At 31.5% G+C, this 5,969-nt stretch overlaps 1 pseudogene; it reads right to left on the bottom strand.

Annotated features, from left to right (window-relative positions):
• Positions 1-214: 214 nt before the first annotated feature.
• LOC105112135 (3-ketoacyl-CoA synthase 21-like) lies at positions 215-1,881 on the bottom strand (annotated as a pseudogene).
• Between the last annotated feature and the right edge of the window lie 4,088 nt (positions 1,882-5,969).

The following is a 5,969-nucleotide window of genomic DNA, read 5'->3' as shown; positions in this document are numbered from 1 at the left end:
AAAGGATATGATATAAGTTTATTCAATACATCAATAGTGTGTAAGCTTATTGTAACTTATTACATGAACATTATATTTTTCAAAACATGTGCCACATCACTATTATACCTTAAGTTACTTCCACGCTATACGTACCACACAGGGAGATGCTATAAGCAAGGTTGATATGAAGACCATATATATAATTATGCAAATAACTGGATGTCTTGTCTTATGGTATGAAATCTTCAAGCCTGGCGAAATTCATGCTTTATTCAATGATCCAATCAAACATCACAGACCATATAATTATGCTAACTGCTGGATTTATTATGTTAATTATGGTAGGTAATCTTCAAGGCTGGTGAAATTCATGCTTTCATCACTGATCGAAGCTAAGATCTTAGAGAAAGAGTTGGCTAAGGTTTTTGGAGGGTATTGATCTATGCAGGTTTTCCAGACATTTGTGTCCTCCAAGTCCTTCATAACTTTCCACACACAATTGTTGCACTTAAAACCTGCCCCAAGGCTGATCATTAGTATTTTATCACCCTTCTTGAGCCTTTTCTTAGCTTCCATGTAACCTAAAACATACCAAAGGCCGCCAGATGATGTATTTCCAAATCGATAAAGTGCCATTCTAGCTGGTTCAAGATCATAATCATTGAGTGCTAAACTCTGACCCGCCTCGTCAATAATTGCCCGCCCACCAGGGTGCACACAAAAGTGATCGATTCCAGACTTGAGATCCAAACCAGGTCCTGCATCCTTAGGAGTTGGCCGCTTCATTATTTTATTTCGATAATAGCTTATTCGATAGCGGAGCAACTCTGACAGTGGTATAACTTTAGGAAGAAGAACTCGGAGATTCATGGTTAAAGCTTTAGCACCAGCTTTAGGTAGATCTTTGTTGAGCCGAAAGCCATTGATTCCAAGGTCATCTTCTGCTTGGAAGCAGCTGTTATATGCTTCGTCATTAGAGCCGATATGTGTGCGTACAGAACAAGTCAATTCCATGAGGGCTTTATTCTTCCAATCTCTGTTATTTGTTAAAAGAATGGAGCAGCCTCCAGTACGAAATAGAATGTTGGAGAGCATCATGGACTTGTCTTTTCCAGGATACCAATTTGAACTCATGGATTCTGTGCTCATAACGATTGCAAATGAATTCTTGTATGTCTTGAACAGTTGCTAAATCAATGGCGACTACACTTGCACTACAACCCATTCCAGAGAGATTGAAGGCCTTGATGTCCTCCCTCATCTTGTAACGTTTTATTACTCGAGCTGTTAGAGAGGGAGCTGGTGAGAACAAAGAGACTGAAGAGACAATAATGTTGATTTCTGATGGAGAAACTCCTGTCTTAGCAAAGAGCTTATCAACAGTATCGAAAAGGATACCATCCATCTCCGAAATTTCATCCATAAGAGTTGGAGATTCCTCTCTCCCTTCCATGATATTTTTTGGGATATAAGTTCCTTCGCCAATGCCAGAACTAACCGTAGTCTTTAAAAGAAACTTCTATTCTTCTATTCCGAGATTCTTGTTTCGTGAAATAATTCTAGCACTGGATCTAGGATCAAGCTTCTGGTCTTCAGCGGCTTTGTGGCACCCATAGCTTAGCATATAGCAACATTGGTCTTTCTTTTGGTATCCTAACTTATAAAGGTTGAAGATAATATAGTACAATAACAGTGGAAGCATTGCCAAGAACAACTCCATAACAAAAAGAAAAGAAAAGCTATAGATTGGGTTTCAAGAGATGCGGAGACTTTTACGAGGGAGTTTATTATCAATACAACAACTATGGTCCTACTCTTATACTAGAGAAAGGGTTACATGCAATACCTATGCACATGCAAGCATTAGATAATGTCCCTCAAAAATTGATTGCTAGGGAAAAGATTGAGCAACTCCTTGTCGGAAATTTCAAAATAGGTGGGGATTATACATAACTGTCTATATATTTGTGCCAGTAATTAATGTTCAACACCCCCCAAACTAGAAAATAGGGTATCGTCTATCTACCCTGTTTCGTAGTACGTACGATTCACGTAGGCTAGCTAAGAAATTGAGAGACACAATTAGCTCATGAGAGACAAAACAGTGCATTTGGCATCTTCTTAGTTCATGTCCCACCACCAGAAAATGTGGTCTCAAAAGACATGGCTACTCATGGAGGAGCCAATAGAATTTGATCCTAATACAGGATTCAAGGTGATCACTCAAGAGAATTATAATAAAAATAATATTATTTATATAATAAATAATAATATTTTTTATTAATATTTTGAAATATAATAAAAGTAATTATATTTATAATACAAATAATTATATTTAGAAACTTAACAGTATTTATAACATAAAAAATAGTATTTTTTAGATGAATATTTAGAATTATAATAAAAAAAATAATATTAATAACATAAATAATTATATTAGAAAATCCAAAAAATATTTATAAAAGAAATAGCAATATTTTTTATATTAAAACTTTAAATTATAATAAAAATAATTAATTATAACATAAATAATACAACCAAAGAAAATTGAATCCTAACAAAGAACCCAAGAGACTTCGGTTATACGCAGGACCTATGATCATTGGATCCTGTCACAGATTCTGACACATAACCCAAGCTAAATGACTCGTAATGTAAAACCTATGAGTAGTGAGTTCCGATGATGAACCCAATAACATTGAATCCTAACACAAGACTCAAGTTTAAGGTTGGCACCTAGAGCAGCCACATCACCATGTGTCTGTAGCTTAGGACCTGTAGTCCTGTTACGCATTGGTGACCAAAGTTTGTTAGCCTCGATGGTGACCAAAGTTTGTTAGCCTCGATGTTAGGTGTCTACAGCTCCAGGGAACAACTTTACCCAAACTAGAGTTGATCTAAAAAAGCAAGTTTGCAAACTTACTATAGCTTACCAAACAGTGTAATTGAAATCATTCACAATCTATAATAATTTTTGTTATAGTATAATTCACAATGAAAATATTTATAGTCCACAATAATTCCCGCTGCAATAAAATAGTAATTTGTTTTAGTTATAATCAGTTGTTGGATAAGATTATAAGCAACTCACAAAGTTGAGCTCTACACAATGTAGTTGCATACAAGGCAAGGCAAGGCAAGGCAAGACAAATAAACTGTAACTCAGGAAAAAATAGAAAAGAACTACAATTTAAAAGATCAAGAAAAAATAATCTTCCATCGACTTTGTGAGAGAAAAGAGAACGAAAGAAAGCATGAGATGAGGAAAGGGAAGAGTGAGAGAAAGGAAAAAAATTCCAAAGAGAGAGAGGAGAAAAAATGGGAAAACAGTGGTGGTTATTAGGCCAAATAAAGAGGGGCAAAAGAAAGGAGACTGCATTACAGGAGTCCAAAACAATATGTGTCTACGTTCACATTAGGAGTCCAAAACACATTTTACATTATCTTTTTCAGTTACTAATGTTAACTTGACAAGTTGTTTGTGCTACATCGCAGGATACCTTTTAAAAGCAGTCACTACTTGGAAAAAAAAAAACATTTATAGGCATTATTAAAAACATTTTGAGTAATGTGAAAAACTTTATATAATTTTAAAATACACATTATTTTTTTTAATATAAAAAAATAATAAATTAAGTTGGATCCATGTATTAAATATGCAACGTAGGTCATGTTCCAACTTTGTTAAATTAATATATTTTTTAATTATTTTTTATTTAATTATATGACAATAAAAATAGATGATTATAAAAAACATCAAATATTTTAAACAAAATATGATGTGATTGCATAAAAATAACAGATAACAATTCAACACAAAATCAAATAAAAAACTCTTTCAACTCCAATGTTGGCCATTTGGTCTAACAAAATCAAACAAGCACATCTTTTTCTCTCCTTCGATTTTTAAACTCTCTCTTCTTTCTCAAGTTGTACACCTAAAACATAAAAAAATTAAAATTATAGACTAAAATATAAAACCCTCATAAATCTATGATAAAAAAAAAAAGCCAAAAACATACCTCAATGGTATTAAAAAGAAATAGCCTAGGAATTTTTCAAATGTCGATTTTGGCCCTCAGTATTTTAATTATATTTAATCAAAAAAATTAAATTTGATTTTTTTCAAATTAAGCATCTATTAAATGTCATAAATTTTTTAAAATATTGTGAGAAAGCCTTGTAAGATTAACCTATATAAATCATCAATTTCACCTTAAATAAACTAAATGTTAAATAATCACATTTTTCGCAAGGTGCGCAAGCACTAACGCGACGTCGTTTGGCGATAATGAAGGTTCTTTGTCATGCCTCCTAGTGTGAGGTGTTATGTGTTGGAAAGGTTTTAGAATTTAATCATAAAATCATGATTAATATTTAGGAGTGGTCACTTAGTATTTGGTCACTAGAAACCTATGGTCTGTAAACATTTGAGTAAGAAACTGGTTGTGTAAAAGGAAGATGCATCACCCCCATTGCACTTTACCTCAAGTAAGTTGCATTGTTATTTGATTGCTTTTTTCTACATCAAGTTTCTATTTATTGGTCTTTTTTAAGGCTCAAGGCAGATCTCTTTTCATGAGAAAGTCTCTACCTTATCGAGTTAAATCCTAACCGTTTTAAAGTTTGATTTTTAACATTGTATTTTTACACCTTATATCTTTAATACCTGAGGGTGTAATTTATCATATAATTTTACACCTAAAAAATATTAAAGCCTATATTTGTATAATAAAAAAAATTAGAAAAAGATTTTTGACATATTGGCCAAATCCTAATGGATAATCATAAATTGGTTATGATATCCATTTTTAATTTTTTTAAACATTAAAAAGATGCAATTTTTTTAATGAAAAATATGCTTGGAAAAATTTTAGGATTTGGCCATATGCAATAAAATATTTTTTATAAAATGTTTCTGATTTTTTTTAAAATATTTCAGAGAAAACCAGATATTTTAATACCAGATTTGTATTTTACAGTGTAAATATACAACCCAATATTCTGCAAAATGAATAAAAAAATAATTTAGAAAATCATAATTTTTTTAAATTATTTTCTGGAATTTTTTTTAAAAAAATAGGTGGCCAGACCAACCAATTAGGCTGGGCCATTTAGCAAATGAAATGCTAATTATTTGCATAAACATGAATAATTATTGTTCACATTTTGCATGCAACCAAATGGTTGTAGAAGCTATAAACGAGCAGAGGAGAAGGCTATTATGGTCTATTGTCACAGTTCGTGATCTGGAGGTTAAGTGACACGATTAAAAAATTATTGTCTTCTTCCAAGTACAGGAGTGTCGAAGTAATAAATAACCCAACAAGACTAAGGTCGAACCATAGCGAGGTTAATTGTACAAATTATAAACAACAATAACAGTAACAACAACAACAATAATAGTAGCAATAATAATAATAATAATAATAATAACAATAATAGTAATAGTAGTACTAATAATAATAATAATAATAATAAAGAGGAAGGAAAAAAAAAATTGATGAGAACTTTGAGATGGGAGATTAACTTAAGAATTAAACAATGATAACAATAAACGTCAATGTTAAAGGATCCACTAATGGTATGTGAAACAAGTATAGTATAAACTCTTATTATTCAATTGGAAACCACAGACAAAGAAGGTTTCAATCAATTATAGATTGTTAACATGAATATATTAGTCATCTTATTTGATTAATATTAATACTTGTAAATCTCGTCAAGCATTCATGATTATAACATATGTTAACAACAAATCAAGTTCCTTTCATAGCTCAGGTGTCGGTTATACCATACAGTATGGGATATGAAAGTGCCAAGCATTTGTTGTACCAAGTGTTATACAACATAAATTAAGATTAGTCATTTAACAAGCAAAGTATTAAAGAATGAACCAGATAACAAATACAAAACATGTTAGTATCAAACATTAAAGTCCATATTCAGTTTACAATATACTTATTCTTACACCATTAATATAACCT

Source organism: Populus euphratica, unplaced genomic scaffold, assembly GCF_000495115.2.
Source record: "Populus euphratica unplaced genomic scaffold, PopEup_1.0 scaffold384.1, whole genome shotgun sequence".
In the NCBI taxonomy this organism is placed as follows: domain Eukaryota; kingdom Viridiplantae; phylum Streptophyta; class Magnoliopsida; order Malpighiales; family Salicaceae; genus Populus; species Populus euphratica.
The sequence above is the reverse complement of the archived record's forward strand: the minus strand, read 5'-3'. Positions and strand labels throughout refer to the sequence as shown.